This window comes from Gymnogyps californianus, chromosome 2, assembly GCF_018139145.2.
Source record: "Gymnogyps californianus isolate 813 chromosome 2, ASM1813914v2, whole genome shotgun sequence".
Lineage (NCBI taxonomy): Eukaryota > Metazoa > Chordata > Aves > Accipitriformes > Cathartidae > Gymnogyps > Gymnogyps californianus.
In genome coordinates this window covers 4,031,354-4,053,709 of record NC_059472.1, presented here as the reverse complement: position 1 = coordinate 4,053,709, position 22,356 = coordinate 4,031,354, and the positions used below count along the sequence as shown (strand labels likewise).

The 22,356-nt window shown below is 40.5% G+C and overlaps 1 protein-coding gene across 2 annotated transcripts in view; it reads right to left on the bottom strand.

Annotated features, from left to right (window-relative positions):
• The window catches only part of SLC45A4 (solute carrier family 45 member 4), a 63,702-nt gene that overhangs the window by 39,163 nt on the left and 2,183 nt on the right, over positions 1-22,356 (bottom strand). Inside the window, exon 1 of one of the 2 annotated variants that reach the window (XM_050890816.1) lies at positions 15,544-15,560. The exons of the other annotated variant lie outside the window; for it this stretch is intronic. The gene's annotated coding sequence lies outside the window, so the exon portion shown is untranslated. Of the gene's footprint in view, positions 1-15,543; positions 15,561-22,356 lie in introns of those variants that run through there. 2 annotated transcript variants of the gene reach the window in all.

Sequence of the window (22,356 nt, the reverse complement as noted above, 5' to 3'; positions counted from 1 at the left end):
AGACAGTAAGTCATAACATGACTATGCGAAGCACAAAACAACATGTTACAGGCTTGACAAGGCTGTATCACAATAATCCTGTGTGTCAAATTGGTAAGGTTCACAGACAAAGCACATGAACCATCGAAGAACCAGAGAAAAATTACTGCCTGCCTTTAGGGTTTTCCAAAGAAGAGGAAGGGTTATATAGGTCATATTTGTGGCCCACAAAATTCAGTGGTTTTCTTTTCCCTAGTGAGCACTGAGATGCTAGAGATGCACAAAAAGCTCACACTAGACAATTAAGCAACACAATGCCTTGGGCAAACGACTTCTATCACACTTCTCAGCGTGTTTTGTAAGTTTAGGACTTGGAGGTTGACAAGCAGTGTTTTTGCATTTGTGATACCATCATCTGGAGGTCAGAAGATTGGTAGTACACCCATCAATACCAAAATAAATGGGGTTAACAGTGATCCTGCCCAAATCTTTTAAGATTGAACTACCTTTAACGCATGTTTCTAGACATCTCTTGCTAACAGGGAATAGGAATGTACTGTTCGACAAGCAACTAGATTTTCTGAACCAGTGCCAAAGCATATGACTTTAATTAAGCTATGGAGTATGCAGCAAGTTTCAGGTAATCACACACGTACTTTATTAAGCAGTAATAAAGCTTGGCAAGTAGATAACAGTTAAATGGGCCCAACTGGATACCATGAGAAAATTTCAAATCTTTAGGAGGGCTTTCTTCCTCTGAACCCATTAGGCAATCCTTAAGGCATTTATTGGTCTAAGAAACAATTCATTTCAACAGGGTAGGTGTGCACTAGTTACAAAATCCTAAGTCCTGAAGGGAAAAATAACCACAGCCTAAGAAAAACTGGAATGAGCAAACTGAAAAGGATGGAAACAGTTCTGTCCAAACACTACTGAATATCTAAGGGAACAAGGCGAGGATTGAGCAGAGGCAAACTACCCCCTTCTCTCATCCTGGTCTTTACAGCTTATTGCCTTAACTTCCAATCACTTATCTTGCCATCTCTTGTCTTCAAGATCTGCCTCTTACATTATCATGACTTTCTTTTACATGCAAGTATACAGATTGATCAAAGTCTCCTCAAATTATGGTGAAAAGCTGCATTCAGTTTTGCTCCACAGGAATTGTTTTCTAGAGCTGTAGGAAATAGTCTAGCTCAAACAAAGATTCTACAGTTTAAAAGAATTCTACCTTCTTGACGCTGAAAGGAAGGACAAAGAGACACCTTGAGCCATCATTGTGTACAAATGTCTTTTCATTGTTTACCACTAACTTCACAAGGGAAAATAGCTAAGAACCAATTCTTACAGAATTTAACTAGGCTTTAATGATTCTGGTCACAGTTGTCATTGGATCACTAACAGATCCTAATGTGACGTTCTGCCCGACACATCAAGAAAACCATAAACAACAAAACCCAAGGTAGGTGTACTTCTAATTCATGAAATATTCAAATGTTTGACTGGAAAAAAGCATAAGAGTCCAGAAGCTGCCAGTCTAATAGGACAAGATTTTTTTTTCCTCCCAGTCTTACACCTTACCCTCCTTCAATTCTTCAACGAGTACATCCCAGACATACGTGCTAGTAACAACACTATTTCACCTGTGAATCACGTTAGGCTGGCAAGCCTATAATTGCCCAGTCATTCCCTTTATTTGTCAAATACTTAACTTTTCTGACAAGTTGGTTTATGCTAAGGGTTTCATGTAATCTAGCCATCTCTTGAAAAGTTATCTAGACTGATTTAAGTATAGCTTTAATATTAGCATTGGAAAGAAAGGCATGCTGAGTTTATCTGGCTTTTCCTCAGACTAAATAAACGTTTGGCTGAACACTTCTACCCCTATCTTGTAGAAGGAATAAGTAGTGATGTTTGTCTGTGATTAAATGCAAAATGGACACTGGGTTCTGCTTCAGCATCTGACTGGCTTGCAAAATGATACATCATTTGGACTTGTGCCTTTTCAAGAGTAAAATGGCATTTATCCAAGGATAATTACTAATGTTTTGAGTTCAAATCCTTTGGTGCTCCACCACACCAATAGACAAATAGCATGTTGCTGTGAAAGAGCAGCTCTTAAAGGCAAGGCTGACCTTCATCCCTCTGCAAGCGTGGTTTCACCACCTCACAAAAATCTGTCGATTCTCAACATATGTTAAAAACGATTCTGTAAGATGCCAATCCAACTGATTTTGTACAGATGACTCCCCCACAATTAATTTTGTTCTACAGATCTGCAATAGGGACAGTAGCTTCTACTACAGCAGTAGTAGCAGCTGAAACCAGGTAGATACTCCTTGCAGTACAAACCTGATCGCAGCTTCAAATTATAACAACAAACTACACTTTTGCTAGGACAGCCTGTTTTGCTAGCCAGGGTAGTTTTGTTTTATAGTCAGCTGCTTGCAGAGGAATATCACATCAAATACGTTACCAGCTTATTATGCCGCTTACACTATAGGTCTCTCAATCACTTTAAGCTGGCATAAACAAGTACTTCCTCTAAAAGCAGCAGCCTGTTCTTCCTTTTCTTTGCCCCAGGTTCCTTACTCCCACCCCTTCCTGCACAGCCACACAAGTGTCTAAGTAGGAAACCAGACAGTGTGACTGATCTAGGTTGAAAACTAAGCTGACAAAAACACATCCCAAGAAGCTAAAAAAATCCTTTATAAAGTCAGGTTGGTTTTATCCGATTGCATGGCTGCATGGATCCATACCAACATAATGGGGGAAGGGAGGAATAGGGGCAGCTGGAAGTATTACTTTGGGTAGCAATACCCAAAGCGAGTGTGAAATTGCAGCTCACAGAGAAAAGAAGCTGTCGGTGGATCCCTGCGGCTACAAGGTCAAAAAGCAGACTCACCTGCTCAGCTCAAGATGCCTTCTTTTCAGAAGGCAGAAGAAGGATCTTCAGTCATGCTGTGAGAGCTATCATGTATTCTGCCTCCTAGTACTTGCCAGATGCAAGGCAGAATACCACTTGCTTAGCCAAGAGGCAGCTATTTTCTCCTCGGTTGTTTTGCGGCTCTGTTGCTAATTATTAGCAGCTGTTTATAGTAACAGAACTGGCCACAGGGGAAGGTTCTTTGGCCCATGTCAAGACTCAAGTGTTCAGCCACTGCAATAGGAAGAAAAGCATCTAGAAAACATACCTGGAGTTTTTGGCCCAGCTGGACAAATGTGCTCAACTAATCTACTTGAAGTTCAGCAAAGGGGCTGTATCCTTCTGTGGTCTGATTAAGTTGCTCCTTCATAAAAGTTTAGACTGAAAAAATCCTGTGACTTTATAGAAGCACCATCATGTGAGTCATGAGGCCTTTGGTTCAAACAGGCAGCAATTACAGGCAGGTAGTTGTTTAAATTCCCATTAAGACTTCTCACATAGTTAAATGCAAACATAGAAAGATTTTTAGCTACTGCTTTCTAAAAACAGAACTGTATTAACCCTATCAGAGGGGGAAGACTATACTTGTTCAGGAATAATTTTTAAAAAATGCAATCATACCACATATTACTTAACAACAGTCCCATATGTGAGCAACATTACTCCAGATCCTGAGAGGAAAGTCAACCTCTGATTTTAAAATAGTCTTACATTAAACTGGACTAACCTGTTTTGAGTCACTAAAAGCCTGCCAAAGGAAAAAGGTTAAGGCTAACTGGGTGCAGTAAAGAACCACATTTGACATGTCCTAACATTTAATTCATCATTCAGGTAATCAAAGGCATTGAAACACAACAGCATAAACCAGCTTGTTCTACAAGGATACCATGCCTAAGCAACCCTACCACTGACACCGAATGAAGGCTTAGATGAGATTTTTAACAAGTTCATCTTGAAACCTGAGATTTAAAAAAAAGAAAAAGCCACTGGAACCAGCACAGTGCTTTTGCATCATGACCTACTTTTGAGGCTACCACACAATTTAGGCCACTGAAGCAAAGTCTGGGAAGGGGGAAATCATTCTGCAGCACATTGCGAATGAAGACAATATGGAGCAATCCAACTCACACGGAGAAGCAGCATTTTTTCCACTTCTTGCAACGCAAATTTTTGCCTGCCCTCAGGACTCTTCACACACTGTAATCCAGTTGATGCCTTTTACAACCTCTGCCTGGCTGTTGTTTAAGCCGGGGCGTAACTTTTCAAAAATATACTCATCTAAGAGAAGCAAATGATTCTGGCAGCTCTCCTACTATTAAGGCTGAACATCTGACATCCTCAACTCCCCCAACAGATCCATAAAAATATCCAAACAGCAATCCTTACCAAAATATAAGAGCAAGGGTGTGTGCCTCTTCATTTTGAAAGGGTTAATGAAGACTTGTTGCACCCTTTCCTCGGTATGTATACAAAATTCCAGAAATTATTAAAACCTGACATAAACAGGCTTCCAACTCCAGCCCTGCCAATATTAACTCTTCCACAGAGCTTCCTGCCTACTTCTTTCCATAAAGCATGGCCTTGACTCGAAGCCCCCTTGCTTTCTTAGGGCCCTCTTTCCACCCCCTTCCAGCTTACTCGGAAAATGACCAAGAGTAAGATTTTTGGCTCATGCTGGAAGACGTGGCAATGCAGTCACAGATGGCAATCTGTGCATGACAAACTCCCCTGATGGGCTTTTTCCTGCCCAGACACACAGGGAGGAATAGCAAGCTTAAGACGTAAGGTGGAGAGGTGAAGGTCCTCATGACATCAAGGAGAACATCTTTGTAAGACAGCACTATTTCCTCATCCTTTATATTTTGGGGGCCAATGTCATTTCCCCAGCCTGATCAGATTACTAGGAAAAAGATGTAGGAAACCATGGGTCTTTACGAAATTACTGAAACAATTCTGGGTAGCCATATTCTTAGAAGGGATCCAGAATTTAATGTGAGACAGACTTTATTCAGTGGATTGGATATTATACTGCTCCCTAAGGGCACGGGCTGTTACTATTATTAGATCAGATTACATTGTTAAATCACTGCTGCTGCTGTTTTTAGTAGGAAATACTTCATTTTCTTAAACTGGAGAGGTAGCATTATCTGATTAAACTTATTTTTTGTTTTACTGCTAGGTAAAAAACTTCATATATGCTCCTGTTACCCTCATGTTTATTAATACAGATACATTAAACAAGTAAACAGCTAAGGTGGTATGGGCATAAATAGCAATAGAGAAGCCTTCCCAGCTAGCAGAAAATGTAACAGCTGGGACCAGTGATGCTGGTAAAACAGGCACTAAGAAGCAGTTTCACACTACAGCAAAGATACAGGCATGCCTTATTTGTGACAGCTGGATCTCCAAGTAGCAGGTTCTACCCCCAAAATTAGATAAAGGTTAAGGGCAAGATAGCAAGCACTAACAGCTAAGTACTTTCAAAAACAAAACTAACAACCTAGTCACCACATAAGCACAAAGAACTCAAAAACTCATGGGGACGGAGATCACTCAGGCCAGTGTGCAGATATGCTGTTATGGTCTGACACTGCTGCAAGTAACTTTCACAAAGAAAATTCACTAATTTAGTCAGATAGGCACAGTCAAACTTTAGTCTGGCACGAGCTAAGTATGGCCCAGCTTAGGCATGGCCTACTAAAAGATCCGCAAGTTTTTAAACCATGTTGAACACGAAAGAGTTATCTCCCATCAGAATTAAATTGATTCATTCCCTCTGTCTCAATGAGGTAGGACAACAGAGGAAAACAAAATTAACGCTATCATCAGGGAACATCTTAATACATTACCAAGTGGATTAACTGGAACAATCTTCTCTTCCTGCAGAAGGAAGGACAATGTCTAACCCAGTGGGGCTGGTGGTGCAAGAATAATCCTATCAGTACATCGTTGCCACTAGCATTTTTTTTGCAAGTTCTTTCACCAAGGCTGTCCTCCTGATTGCACAGTGTGGGAAATGAAGTATACCAGCGCAACCATTAGCAAATTACTCTCCAGAATGAGCAATACTTTCTATAATAGGTTGAGACTAGTGTTTTACATGAATATTCATCCATAAAAAAAATAGTCAAGCCAGGACCAATTACTTAGTCTGTATATGCAAAGTTAGATATTCCTTGCAGATGTTACTGTACCTAAGATGAAGAGCGCAATACTTTATTTTCACATACTGGCATTTGAACTAATTATATTCACTGCTCTTAAAATTCGCAGGCTGCTTTCTTCAGGCTGCAAATGCTTAAGAAACCCAAATACTGCCAGAATATGTATTAGACAATTACAGGAGCTATTCAACAGATCAAGACAAAAAAGAGCACAGCATAGATCTTCATAAACTGACTTCCTCTAGCATATCATTAACATCTGCAAAGTCTAATTCATTGGAATTATCTCCAATTACCAGTCCCTAAACACATTACCATCATTCAATCTTAGAAAACTCTGTTAAAGTAAGCTTTTGAAAGCATCCATAGAATTTTGTTCACCTTCCAACAAAGATGGAGAAGTTAGGTTTTGGCCAGATTTTACTAACTCGGAGGAAATAATTACTCCCCCAGAGAAAAACCAAAACAACGCAGAAGAGGGTTTCTCACATTTCAGATTCTCTGAAGTGTTTGTAAACAACTATATATAACTGGTTGTATCATCTTGCACTAAATATTCTCATTTTGCCTTCTTTGAGTGGACTCACAGATCAAACTGGTACATCATCACTGTGACAGCTTCGTAATAAGCAACTGTTTACGGCCTAACCTGCAGTGTGAGCCCACACTAATGCAGCTTGAGATTGCTGGAAACTGACTCTTGTCAGCGTAAAGGGGAGCGATCCCTTCCCTTCTGCCTCTTCCCCACCCCAGCTTCACATAGCTTCCCTCCATCCGGGCCAAGTAAAATATTCTAACATCCCCTGATGAAGTGTTAAATGGAGCTGACTGCTATAGTATTGAAAGAAAGGAATAAAGGTGTTTAGAGATAAATTTTTATTTCCTACTTACTTCCTCCCTGGCATCCAAGGAGGCCTGCCTCTTTCCTCCTAGTGCCCTGCAAAGGGTGCGGTAAAATAGCTGCTTCTCAGCCACATGACCTCAGGCCTGCAATGCATTAAGTGGTGCTAACAGAGGAAACAGCTATAGGCTAGAGCAGCAGTTTTATGGTGCAGCACCTTTGGTAAACATCTTCAGTGCCTCCCTTTTGAAGCACAAGTGATTACAAACAAGCGTTGAGAAAGCACACTCCATAAAAAGTACAGCTAGAGCACTTGAGCAGATCCCTGCTCTAGTTTTTCAGACTGTCCCAAATACCAGCACAACAGACATGTTTATGTTCATTGCCATGAAGTATAGCTATTTGATTTAGTTTCTCAATTATTTAAATAAACATTTGAACTGACTTAGCAGTGATGCATAGCCCATCTATTTTAAGGTGTAAGATAGAGAACCAAAATTAAGAATTCCCTCTTAACACCAATAATTAATAAATCTTAAGAATACCAGAGAAATACTGTTTGGCCAATAATACGGATAAATCAGTGCTTAGAAGGGTTGTATCACCACACTGATTTCAGACCATATCTACAGCATTTAGGAACAATACAGTAAGAATGTGCGCAAACAGTACTTTAAGCAAAATAGGTGAAACATACCATTTAAGAGTAACACCTTCTAGGAGAAAGAAATACAGGTAATGAACAGACAACACTTTGGCCAATATGGTGTATTTACAAACCATCTGTTTTAGAAAATTTTAGCGCAAGTAATACGATTTAGACAGCTGGTTTATAAGCAGCCCTGTAGAAAGCTGGTGGCCACATTTAAGAGCAGCTTGATCAGGACATATTTTGATTTTGGACTATGAACGAATGCTATTTTAGTAATGTGTTTTGCCAAGCTGGAACCCTGTTAGAACTGGCAGGATAAGATATTTACTGACACAGACGCTAAAATAATAAGAGGCTACAAGTGCTTGGCAGTTGGACTCGATACATAAAGACCTGCTAGCAGGGGAATATTTAGAGGACACAGACCTCTTCCATTTGTGACTTTGGAGAACTACAAAACACTTGGCAAAGGCTTGTCAGAATTTGGCATTTCTACCTAATTTGAGAATGACTGTCAGCCACTCTCCTCTTATAGGATGCACAAGCTCCAGCATCTATGCCACTTCAACAGCATACATCTGGACCACCATGGGATGAGACTTGCGGCAGTTCTGTGCCAAAGCTGAAGCGCTTTTATAGCCTGCTGTCGTATCAGTGCAATCACTACAGCAGTTCTTACAGCTGACAGTCAGCTTTGGCAGGTGAAAATGAAAGTAAACACATCTCACAGTCTACGTTTAGTCCTGTCACATTCAGACAATTTGATCATGCTCTGTCGGTCCATCAACTTTTCCTGTATGCTTGCTGCAAAATATACAGCTGCTATCCTTCAAGGGAAGTTTTACATATGACCTAAGGAATCCTTTAGGGACAAAGCTGCACTGAGAGATGGGGCAGATCTCATCCACGCAACTGTAAGCATTATCTTATGATCTAGAGCATATCTTGTCCCCCTTTAAATCCCCACAGAGACATTTTCCAGGGGCAGAGTGGTTAAGAGGAATCAGCATAATGGTTTTGTCAGCTGCACTATAACTATTTGTTACAAGTGAGCCGGGGCTACCACAAGCAGACCATGCAGGCAGTAGAGGTGCTAACCTACATTTAACCAGCTTGAATATTGGTTGGCCTTACAAACTATTATCCCCACCCCTCAAAAAAAAAAAAAAAAAAACCACCAAACAAAACAAACCCAGCAAATGCTGTTTGAAAAGCATCTAGTCTCTTGCAAGCATTTTCTGTTGGAGGTTACTATCAGATATGCAGCCTTAAATTACCTAAAATATCCTCAGTGAATCAATCTTACACACACTAAAGCAGCTTTTCTTCAATGTCCATAAGGACAAAATATTGTTGCAATAGTTTCTACTGGACTAGGTGGGCTTTTTCTAGTAGGAGGAGAGTTTCTTTGCATAAAAAGGGTATTTAAAGTCAATAAATCATAGCCAACATTAACTTAGTTGTAAGATTCAAAGTGATTGCACTTGAGTAATTTTCTAGATGCAGGGTTGCTGGCATAAAGAACATGGTCGTGAGAAGTTCACCCTATACAAGCATGATTGATTGTTTAGAAAACAAAGCTAATCTAGTGGTTGTTTCTTTATGCACAGCTAATTGCATACCAGCTAGAGTACCTTTCCAGATCATTCTCAGAGGCAGAATGAATTTGTGGTCAGATAGTATCACAGGTATTTCTGTAGGTAGGTAGAGCTGCTTTAATACTTGCAGGCACTGAAAGCAGCCTACGAGAAGAGCAGGACAGGGAGGGAAACACCAGAATTTCAGTACACAGAATAGCATGATACTGAAGTGCAACAGCTGAGTTGGCAGGTTATCCTACTAGACATCTAATATCCTCAGAAAGGCATCAGATCCTCTACCCAGAAGTGCATTCACTAGAGTCAGAGAACAAGCAATAATTTTTCTCATTCTGTTACCCTGGATAGATCCTGAAGTCTCAAGCCAAGTGGGAAATTCAGTTGGGAGACAGGGAAAGAAGTAGCAACCTGAACACCTGACAAAATAGGTTTGGTTTTGTGCCTTTATTGTTTAAAGAAACACCAAAATACACATACAGTTAGTGTAAGCCATCTTCAGAGGATGGAGAAAAAAAAGGGACTCCATAGTCTATATGAGTATACTTTCAATGTAAATAACAGCTACAACTTAAATTCAGGATCCCAGAATTGGTCAAGTGAATATAGATGAAAACTTTAGGATAGGAGTATCTCCTTTACATTTTTTAAAATGCATACCAACTACAGCTTGGAGAGTAGCAAGTGAAATTTGTTGAGAGTTGATTTGAAGGGTAAACAGGAACAGCAATGTCTTGCTCAGAGAAGTCTTTAAGATTAGTCTAACATGCACCCAATATTAAGGGACGTCCTATCTCAGGGGCTGTATGGCTATTCACAGAACATATCAGAGGAAGAACTGACCAAATTGAGAGCTGATCAACGAATGCTGCCTTTAATGCACTGAAGCTATCTGCTTATGCATCTCAACCGTTTGACAGGAGCCTTCTCTAAACTATTACACCATTCTTGAGTAATAACACATAGCAATAGCGTGGGTTTCATGAAGCTAGTTAAATAGCTCGCCATTCATCTTCTGTCATCCACACACCTTTATTATGCTGCTTAAAGTTTGTGGTTGCACCACTGACTTTTCCTCATCTTGCTCCACTCACATTCAGTCTGGCTTCACCTCTGCTTGTATGGTAGAAGAAATACTGGTACAAGATTTTTAGCCTCTACTCTTTGCTCTGGTTTAGTCATCTTTGTGGTTCAGCAGAAGCTGTTGAGAACAGGCATACCACAAGATAGGGCATTCAGCTCTTTGCTTTAAGCTTTAATTGCTTTCTGTTGTCTGATCCTAAAAGTATAATGGATGCAGAGTCTTCTCACTGGTCCTCTGGAAAGCTGAGCCTGACCTTACAGTATTCCAGATGTTACATTTCCAGCTCCCTGACCTGTCACTCCTGATCAACTCTTGGTGGCTTCTACTTGCTATAATACACTAATTTCTCCATTTTCAAAACTGACTTGATGTTCATCTTCCAGGAGATGACAACTGCCCACAGCAGCAACCCAAGCAAGGAGCATCACTAATCACATGCCGAGGTCAGACAAAGTATGATGTGAGCACACATACACCTGGTTGAAGCTGTTAGGTGTTTTTGACTAGATAAATTTCAGAAACAAATGCTTTATTTCCATGGTGCAGAGGAAATCACAGGCTTACATCTGTGGGGGAAAACAGGAGGACAGTCATAATTCCTACAACAAAGGGATGACTTGAAGTTGCAAAACCAAAGTCTTGAATGAATACTGCATAATATTACCTAATCTCATATTTTCAAATGAGTTTTAGGTCTTCAGACTATTTCTTTAAAGAACTGTTCTACTTTTAACTGAATACTTTCTCTTATCAGTTTATTCTTGTACAAGACAGTAGCTTGGCTTCCAACCCAAATCCCATAAATATAGTTAACACTTAACAGGATTCCTTTCTCTAACATCAGAACTAGCTAAATCCATTTATCACACATGGAGTTGATAAGGGATAGCACATTTGCCCCTGAATTATTTCACTGCTCTGGGCTGGTTCCCTCACTGTTTGCAAGGTGTTTAGGCAACAGTTTGTTGGAATTAACAGACTTGTCATTCAGGTTAAGGAACAACTTTACCATGTACTTGGCTAAGTCCTTGAAGAGCAGACAAAAAGTTGTTACCTTGCTATAGTGATGTACATATTAGTCCTAAGTATTTGAAGTGTTACACCTGCTTGAAGTATATGGCTGTTAAGAGCAGGCAAACAAAAAATATCAAGTAAATGAGGCTTTGAGCAACTGGCAGAGTTATCCAGGTCAGACTGTGGTGACATTAGTTTTGCCTAGAATTTCTAAAAAGCCTGTTGCAAGCACTTTGGCATATTGGATGGCTTGTTATAGGCCTTCTCTGGTTTCAGTTAGATACTTTTAGAATCAATTCTAGACAACTGGAATTGCCTGAATTTGGTCACTCAAGAGGTCTTCCAGGAAAAATCCTTTTGAAACACATGAAAGTTTTAATAAATTAGCAGTTATGTAGGATTTCACAGGTCTTATTAATAAGCAGTAGTAGGTGCCATGCATCCCTATATTAAGGCTCTGGCAACCTTAGATGAAACCACCACAGAAGTGGGTAGGACACTCAGATGGACTTAGAGAACATTACAACAGCTTCTACAACTTTTGCTATAAAGAGTAGAAATACTATTTTGGAGTCAGCTAAGTAGGGTTTCAGGAGCTTTCTAGTGTTGGTCCAGAAGTATCATCAGCTCATGCACAGAGAGCAGGCTTACTGAACAGAGATCTGTAAGGACTGCAAAGGACAGTCTGAAATAAAAACATAAACCCCAGCAAATTTGTTCAAACGCTGCTCCTGCTAGCAGCTTAACTAGAGAAGGGATTACACATTTTTCAGGAAGACCTGTGGATTATAGCAGAGAAGCAGAACCAAAGTCAGTATCCTGTTGAAAGCCGATACTCTTACTTTCATCCTAGTGTTATACTAGAGGTGAGGATCACCTCACATGACTAATGATTCCTCATCAAGCACAACAACATTCAACCCAAACACTTCTGAGCAAAGCATGCTGTAAGTAAACAGATTGAGCCAACTAGAAAAAGCTGGGGGAGGAAATAATAAAAAGGACAAGAGCCAGAAGACATGACTAGAAGTCTGAAGGGCATAAGATTATTCTACTTATTTAAACAAAGTGTTGACAGTAGGTTTCAAATGTAAAAGCTGTTGAAAGGACAACATGAAGTGATCTCTCCATCAGAGAAGTAATGATTGGCCCAAGTTGTAACCAGGATTATAGCATATTCTCTACATGCTATCAGTAACAGAAGTGTTCTTATCCATCATGACAAAGACAAAAAGCAGGTTCACTCCTTCCTCGCCACACTCATTGATAACTTTCTCACGGCTCTACAAGCTGAGGTTGCTCCTTGCAATTCTTGCATCTTCAATTGTGAGCACACACACACAATTGCCTTTGTGCAACCTGGTAGCTAGGCACAGACATTTACATGTGCTGCATGTGTAGTTGTGTGCCTTCAGCGGTAACACAGGAAGCTGTGGAAGAAAACTATTCGGTTCTCGTAGCTTGTGAACAAGAAAGTACATTTAGTATTTGACTAAAAGATCTTAAAGTTGATGCAAGTTGCTGGTCAGCACATGAAGGTATTTGACATTTTACATTTTAGTCACTTGTCAGAGTGAAGAAGCCCTTAGGGTGAAAAATTTCATGGTTGTTAAAGCTTATTTTAATGAAAAGCATAGCTTGCCCTTCTGGGCTGTATTTTATTTTGGCAGCTTCACTGAGAACACTGTGCTTAGTCATTTTACTTTTCCAATTACAGTACCAGCTTATGCAATAAACTAACATGTTTACTGTTTGAACAATCACCTGCCAGATTTTTGGGAGGAATAAGATTTGATTAAAGCAATGCACAATTAAGCATAATATATACTTAAATGTTTTAGGTTTTAAGAGCCTAAATAGACTTGAAGTTTCTTAATGTTGCTTTGTGTAGCAGCCAAAATTTAATAGACAAAACAGGGGCACCACAACCCTGTTCTCATTTAAGTGAGATGCATTTATTATCCTGTAACAGCTTTAAGTTTCTGTTCTTCCAGTAGCAAATTTCTAAGTTCAACATATTTCCTCTATAAAAATATTTCTGGAAAAAAAAAGGCAGACTTTTGACCCATGAACTTCTCTGGAGAAGTACAGATCACCATATAATAAAACAGACATAGTTCAACAGGTCACTTCCATTTTGTTTTAAGCCTTTATTTTTAAGCCAAAGGATACTTAAATTTCTAAGTTGCAATTCTGCATTAAAACAGCCATGATGTGACACATTATATCCTTAGCTTGCATTCTGGTTTTCAGTCAAGTGGCAGTGAGTTTAAGATAACTTAATTGGGGTAGACAGTTGCGGGTAACAAATTATTGATTCACTAGGAAAAAAATAAATCCTGCAGGAAAAGAATTCACATGGTGTCTGTAAAGTTCTTCCTACTTATACACACTGCAGTTTGCATTGACTGCAGGTAACAAAAAAAAGTTTTGGCTAGGAAAACTTTCTCAGCTCACCTTCGAGGACTTACTATGCCCTTGCTCACCACTCATCATACATGAAGTCTGGAGAAACAGGATGAATATAAAATGTGCAACTATATCCTGTATTTTCCCCAATGAAAGAATACTTGTCCTGTGAAAAGAAGCTTCAACCAGGCTTAAACCTTCACTCACATGGAGTGCAAAACCTGCAAATAAAGTGTTACCAGCCTTCAGAACATGGAACTGAAATTGGCATAGACACAAGTTTCCCAGGTTCAGTATGAAATGTTAATTCCTACTGAAAAAACTACTGCAATCAAAACAGACTCCAGTTTACTTTAGGACATGGGGTAACATACCCAGCCATCTGGGTAGGATCTTGAGTGACCTGATCCCAGATTTCTTCACTGTACAAATATAAACTGAACACATGTATGTGCCTTCTCACATGCTTTCTATTAAACACTTCCTACCATTAGGAGCAGGTGTGACTACCATTTGCTGCGATTAAGCTGATTTCAGAAGTGTTGGCAGTTATACACTAAAGCCATACTCCGAATCCCACTAGATCGTGAACAGTGACACTTGTCTGTCACTTTGGATACATCCTCCCCACATAAGCCGTGAGTGAAACTGTGCACTTAACTGATGAGAAAAGCTACCCAGACTTTCAGGCTTTCCCTGCACAATCTGCAGTTTAAGTCTGTGCCTAACCTTCTACTTAGAAGTCTGGGGAATGCAGATCTAACATTAAATTACAAGCCCAGATATAAACAATTTGAGATGTATTCATCGGTCATGTAAGCCTTCTATATTTTCATTCTTTCCTGCAAGGTTGGCAGGGTGACAGCATTATTACAAGCCTAAACCCTTTCAGATGCAAAAAGACAGACTTGTGTAGCTTTAGTCTTAGCAGCTCACATCAAGCAACTCAGAGCTACAGTTTATCCTGTGAGGCTAACAAATTAATGAAGGAAGGTTCTGGGCTCTTGCTTGCTTTATCAGATACGATGGAGCCCAGAAGCTTCCAGCCTTGGCTTCCTGGTTTGCTCTCAGTCTAGTCCAATATTTTAAAAATTTCTTCAGTGAAAGCCAAGAATTAGCCAGTATTCTTATTGTTATTTGAAAAGATATCACTATTACCCAGACAATTAAAAAGGAAGTTATTTAATCCCTACATTAACAGCGAGCAAGAAAATGAAGCATTATAATGGCACTAGCATAATCACACCAGGTAAGAATTAGAAAGGGTGCTGGACAGTCATTGAGGCAAAAATGAAGAACCCATTTTTATTTAATATTTGTCACTGGCAGGCTTCCACTCATTTTCTAAGTTACAAGTAGATGCAATATTAATGAACTGAATGCTGCTACTGGAGATAAACAAAGCATTGCTTTCATTTGCACAGTACTTCCACCCTGACCACACTAATTTAGATGCAAGATGGACACTATATTGCACGGCGGAGATGTTATAAATACCGAGCTGAAGTATTTAAACACATTAACATTAGACTCTGCCCTTATTAGACAATACACCCGTAGTATTAAAGCTTGGGGAACTATTACCAACACGTCTCCTAGAACACCTCTCTAGTTCAGACTTTTTTCAAGTACAAAGCGATTTTACTGAGAATGCTTGAAGCACAGAACTGCAGCAGCTTTCTTATCCCATTTCCTAGAGGCAAGATCTCCAAATCATTTGAACTGCAGCAATTTCTGCTGGTAATGCTGAAATCTTATTCCTACTTAAAGAATTTGTCTTTTGTAAGCTATGGTGTATATATACAGTCTTAATACAGTAATTGCTATGTAGAGACTTAAAGCTTTCTCTAGTAGGGATGTTTGACCATGGGCCACTTACCAGTCTGTGGCTTTGTCAGTGAGAAAGCCCCTAACGCTTCAAAGATCGGTGAAGGCTGTCAGGAACACATCAATTACTAAATTCCAAGTAGGCAGAATGAGGTTGTGATCCACAATCAAGGCAACTTGTTGTCAAGTTCATTGAAGGATCCTTGAAGTGAGATATTTAAATACCTACATAGACTCCTTACAGAGCCACCCAGACAGTGAGTCTGTTCACCAAAAGCTTCTGAAAGAGGCTGAAGTTAAGGGAACAGTGTAGCTATTATTGTACCAGTGATAAATTTAGGCATTAATTACCACCAGTTATTCAGAAACCAGCCTTAACACAGAACTGAAACTGATCTCTTGGAAAGAGTGTTAATTTAGGAGCATAGTTAATGAGGAAGAGAAAGCTACTAAGTACAGCTCAGAGAAATACTGTGCAGTGTTGGGCTGCTGGAATGAGCTGAAAGTTTGTAGTCCGATGAACATGTATGTTTAGTAGTTTGCAGTTATTGAGCACTGGGGTTTTTGTGTAAGTGTAGCTTTCCATGAAGTGACTTGTGCAGAGGTAGAAGATGCAAAGAAATCTGTTCAAGGAGTACAGAGTCAAGTTTATACTGAACATCCCTGAGACACATTAGGCTTTACGTAGACAAAGTGATATTAATTAGATCTAGCCATGAACAGGCTAAGAATACCCTGAAACAAAGTAGTAAGGCTCTATCTTAAGTCATCACACCAAAGACTATTACTTGCTGACAAGTATATCCTACTGTTCCTAACTAGTAAAAGAATTACTAACGATTTAATATCAAACCCACTAGATGAATAGGCATCTATGGAAGATGCTAGCACAAGATTCACTGGATGGGAACCCAAACCCTTTTATACACAGCTTAACCGGGGACTACTACACAGTTGAAAGGCCACGGTAGATACACTTTTATCTAGCACTCCAGTACAGCCCATATGCATACAAAGATGATTAGAGATCCCACTAGTACTATAGGGTCAAAAGGCTTATTTCAAATGGCATCCTGAATTGTCACACAAACTATCCCAGAGTGACCATCTGGAAGAGGACACGTTATCTGGTTCAATGCCATTTCTCCAGTAGACTGAGAGATCTACTACTGTGCAGCTGCATATTGAGAGTTTTGAACAGGCCATACCTGGAACACAACGAATTGGAAAGGTGATTTGAAAGCAAAGCAGCAGAAAAAAGCTCCCACTGTAAGGCCAGCAGTAATTGTAGGAGCACAAAGGGTACAGATAACTGTCAGATCACTCCCCTTTTCAGCCCATTGAAGGAGCTAAGTGTTTTGACGTTAAGGCTGTGACAACCAATGTGAATGGCAGCCGGAGCCACAGAAGTGCTAGATGTTGGAAACAATCAGGATAACTCCTGCACCGACAAGTGCAAGCCTTTTCCCTCTCTACACCAAAGTCAGAAGCAGAACAAGAGCCAAGAAAAACAACAAGAACAAACCTACATCATGAGCTGATTCCCCCAGATACATTTCAGACAGCAAACAGGACATGTGCACTAGATGTGTTAGTGTTAAAGCAAGTTGTGCATTTGTCTTGGGTTATTTTTTGAACTCTTGGGAGTTAGCTGGCCAGCCACACGACTCTAAGGAGCAATAGTTCAGACTGTCAAATCACTCCTCTGGGAGTGCCCGGAGCCAGACTGCACAGGCCAGTGTACTTGCTCAGATATTCCCCTCGTAAAATGGGAGGAGTATTTTTACCCTGCATGTGTGCCTTCTCCCTCCCCACAAAAAAAACCCCTCTGAAGCTCTTGTTACCTGGAAGCAAAGATCCAGCATCGAGACTATTTTAATAGTTGATTCCTGTTCCTCCTATTTGTACTCCCATACGATTGATAAGCAAGTTGTAGGTTAAACAGCACTCAGATTAAGTGTATTCTGGAAGACTGTCTGCTGTATATAAGTGATGATAGGAAATTAAGTGGCACAGAAATCTGACTGTTCTGTAGTCATCGCTTGTTGGGTTAAGCCACTGGTTTCTGGATGTGGTCCAGGAAGACGGATCATATATTCAAGGACAGAATGAAGAAGATAAGTATGACATGCAGTTGTGCTTTTGTAAAAGAGCGCTTTGGGTTCAGCCCCCAGTTAGATCATTTATTTATCTGGCACCAAAGGGCGATAATGGCTTGTTTTCAAGTCTCCAAAATAAATGAACTGTACTGCACGCAAAAGTAGTCCAGGCCAGCCAGCAGAGGATAGAAAATATGCAGGGTCAGCATAACACTGGTTTCAATTTCAGTTACAAAAACATTAGCGCTCTCATTTAAAACAAGATGAGGAAACTAGGTTCTCTCTGCTCTGCTAAGAGCACCAGTCTTGCTCTCCCCAGAACATTGACAAAATCCACCTCAGATAATTTAGCAAAACAATTTGGGGTAATGCTTTCCTGCTGCTGTTTACACACGAAGATTTTTAAAAGCATCTTCAGTCTATCCCTTAGGGCTAAGTTTTGTTTACCTCCTACCCTTTTATGCCTTGCTACATGAGTAGCAGCTATTGACTGACAATTTCAGTCTTGCAAGGAAAGTAGGTCTCAGTCCACCCCCAGATTAGTCAGTCTTCATATAACACTGCAAAAGAGTCTGCTAGTCAAGCCTAAAGTGTCAAGCCAGAGAGGTGTCCTAAAGCTAAAGAAACTAGTTTAATAGCCTATATCCTTCATAGATGGGAATCCTGGGAAGCACACCTTCCCCAGCTCTAACTGGGTTTTAAGAGTTTTATTAGTTGTCCATGTTGTGAAGACCAACTTCCCATCACCTATATATTGAGATTCACATTTGAGCAGACTATGTGCCAGTAAGAGCCAAACCAAGGTCAGAAGCAGCTCCTAAGCCAAACCAAATCATTACCCAGTGAAAGCCTTGTGTCCTGATGCTTGCCAGAGTCACTTGCCAAGAGCAAGTTTGATGAGAAAACCTGGCTGCTTCTCCCAAGTTGTTATAATGCAGTATGCCAGTTGCAGTCTAAATGACTTCACAGCACTTGTTGGAAATACCAGCACTAAGGGGCTTTAGTTAAGCTACTGTGTGCCCGTCTCCCTAAGATGGCAGTTCACAGCACACAAACCACTCTGACTCAGACGCTGCAGTGCTCTGAATCCATTGCTGAGATGCCTGAAGTTCAGCTTTAACTTGAGGCAAATCCAGTCTCCAGCAACTCTATCAGAGGTCTAGATTTAATAGTATGAACTCAGCTCTTCTTCATGCAGAGTATCTTATTCCACTTGGAGGAGTGAACTGTGATACAGAAGCATAACAGAATAACCAGTTTATTCAGGATAGCAATAATTATTCAGTGCTTGGATTCAAGAGACCCTCACAGTCCCAGCTGGAGAACATAATATCCTTTACCAGTAGAAGTTTTGGGTGGTTACTCTGAGTAGGGCTGTGACCCAAATGCAAGATGTGTGGGTAACTGATAAGCCGCTGACCATAAAACAGTCACCTGACCAGCAGCAGCTTACTGAAAGCATGTAAAGTCTTTAGTTCACAGCACAGAGCTCCACAGCTTAACAGTGTCTGCTTCCAGGCTTGGTTTCTGGCTGTCCAGGATCTCCCGTCTGGAAGGCAATTCTCAAACTGAAACACCAGCTATCTGTCAAGCTACACACATGGTGTCACTCATCCTGACAGCAGGCATTCTGCTTCAGCTTTCTGGCAACTGGATTTGCCAGAATCATTTGTGTTTTCTGCTTCTGTATGGCAACTTAAATACACATCTCTGCTAGAAAGTTTATTGGACTCATTAAAGCAGTTACTAGGCAGGAGTAATGCTCTGCTTAGGAAAAGTATTATTTCAAACACTCACATCAGTTTAGTGCTGGTATATTAAGCCAAGTGACAATCATTTTACTCTGTATTCCCCGAGTTAACCACACTGTTGAATGGAAGCTGTTTAGTAAGGCTGACAATGCGCTGCAAGTTGAAGGACCAGGAGCTCTAACAGAATAGTTATCAAATTGGTTAAGCCTTCTCTAATGGAAACAACTGCACACAAGGCTATGCCATTGTCAGTGTAGTTTTGATGAATCTTATTCCTATAGCTGAAATAGGTCAGAGCCTGGGATCTTGCAAGTATTACAGGTAAAGGTCATGGGAGTGACCCTTGCAAAACTGAAATGCAGCACAAACAGTTCTTCATGTTACCAGTTACTCTGCAAGCTGCTAAAGCTTCCCCCTCCATCACATGACAGCCTCACCGCTTCCACAGCAGCTTCTACTGTTAGGAGTAACAGCAGAGGTACAGACTGCTAGTTAAGCTCAAAGAACTGCCAGCTGCAGCTTCTTGTGCTGGGCAATGTGAAAGGGTTTCACTGTTTTTGCCTAACATGCAAGTAAAGGTGCCCACATACTGTGGGGGACACTGGCTACCAACTCTAGGAATTGAAGTCATGAGGTGTTCAACTAAGAATGACAGCCATACATCACAGGCAGAGTTTACAGATTAAGCTAGACAAGATCAAATGCTACTGTGTAAAGGAACTGTTTATTGCTTAAATCAGTGTCTGCTGAAAGTACAGAAGTGTTACATGCAACTGTATTCACAATTGCAGGCATTATCTAGCAGCTAGTAGGTTATTTCAGCCATCAGCTTCCCACCTAGGCATTTAAAATGCCTCTCAAAGCTTAAGCATCTTTTCAAAGCTACTCAGTCAGCAACACATTTTGACTTCAAGGTTTTTCAGATGTTAGATGCAGTTTCACTGGCGAAATACTCTGCAGGTTACCATCCAATGTTAGTATTCGCATAGCTTTTAGGAATGATCCATTTAAAACAAGTTTATACAGGGATAGAGGCAGAGTCCACACATTCCAGCCTTAGCACACAAGCAGAGCAATATTAAATTACCAAGACCTAACTTTCTAGCTGTCAGTGAATCCAGGACTGGAGTGAGTTTAAAGGTAATTAACCTCTGAGGTCACAGCCTTGTGAGATGGGTCCAAATTCAGCCTGCTTTCTCTAAGCTCCTCAGAGCCTGTAGTTCCACATGGCAGAAAAGGCAGTTGCTTCAGAAAGCTCCTCAAATAGGCTACACATTTGCTTCAGTTGGAAAAATTAAGGTCACATGTACTTAGAGATATAAGCATGTGTATTGTTTCAGTCAGAGGTACACCATGTTTCATTGGAAGCTACGTAAATATTCCACTTGTGTTGCCCCACTGAAAAGGCACATGAACAAAGTTGCACTTCATGAATTTTGTTGTAACATGAGACAGAAGGAGCAGTTCACTAGCTATGTCAGTTAGTCTAACCACACCTTCTCACCACTAATAAAGGACACCTCCAGCAGAAGACATCCTCCCTTGTCAGCTTAAGGCAGTACGACACAAATGTATTAAACAGACTGAATTGCTAAGACACATTTCAGCTTTGAGGGAGAGGATTGCTTTCGATTGCAAGCAGTCCCCATAGCATCCAAACAAGATCACGTCTGCAGATACTGCTCATTCCTTTCTCAGCGACAAACTCCCAGAGAGCAGCAGGTTCCGGCAGGAGGTAACACGCATTACGCAAGAGGGTTATCTATAGAGCCATACGCTTTCAATTTTACTGAAGATGCCTCAGTCATACATAATTTAGTGCAAGAACTGCTATCATTTACTTGCTCAGAGAGGCATGAGCCAACCCATATAAACTGGCCTCTGGTATTTCAAATAGCTAGCTACAATAAAAGTTGTTCCACTGATCCCATCCATTACATCATGGAAATTGTTATTTTGTCATGAAAACTCCCTTAAATACCCAATTTAATCTCATTAATACAGGACTGAAGCTCTCACTTCCAAGACAGCAGCTGCCACTACCTTTGACAGACACAGGAACTCATAGATGTTTTTGGATGCCTCAGAGACTACTGGATGCAGTTTTAGGAGCTTAAGGTAGTGTCAGCTTTTCAAACTTAGAGCAAAAAGTACTCCTGGAAGCATTTCTAGCCAGAGTGTCAACTAAATACCTTCATCTCTTGTCTGAAACCCCTTTGCAATACTGGTGTGGGAGAAGAACGTATACGCAAGCTATGTCAGTGCAATCACATAAGCAACCACTTCTGCCAGGTATTTAGGAACAAGCATGACTTGTAGAGGGAAACAAAGTATTCACCAGCTCACTCTTTCTTTGAGCTCAAGCTCCTGCTCAAGGAATTTAATATTTCATTAAATATTTTAGTAGTACTGTCTGATCAAGGCAGTGGAACATGACGCAGCTCACACTGGGGCAGTTTTTACAGAGCAGTAAGGATACATGCTGTAACACTGCAATTTCTTCTCATGAATCCTCATAATGTAGCAATATCTGTCTGTGCACTGCACTTGGAGCTGCCTACCCCTGTAGGTCCACTTCTTGTAACATCTCTCCTTTCCTGAAGGAGAAATCACCTTCTCTGTCCAACATTCAACATCCTGCAATATCTTTCCTATCCTTTCCCATTTGTAATCCGCTGCATTAGCCAAGCTCTAGCAACGTTGATTCACTCGCTACACCCAGTGCCAAGTCAGAGCCTTGGCTACATCTTTTCCTCCCCTCCTTTTTTCCTCTCTACATAGAGAATACTGGAGGCCAATCACTACAACAGAAAACTGCCCCCCAGGGAGAGTATTTTTCAAGGTCAAACACAGTTTCTGCACCTGCTAAAGGTGCTAAATTAGGGCATCTTAGAGTTGCAAATCACTGATAACATGATCTTAAGGAAAACTGCAGGTTTCATGGGAGGTTTAAGAGTTAAGTGCTAAGTAATTTCTTCCCCCAGTACTCTCCCACCATCATATCAGACTAGGTGA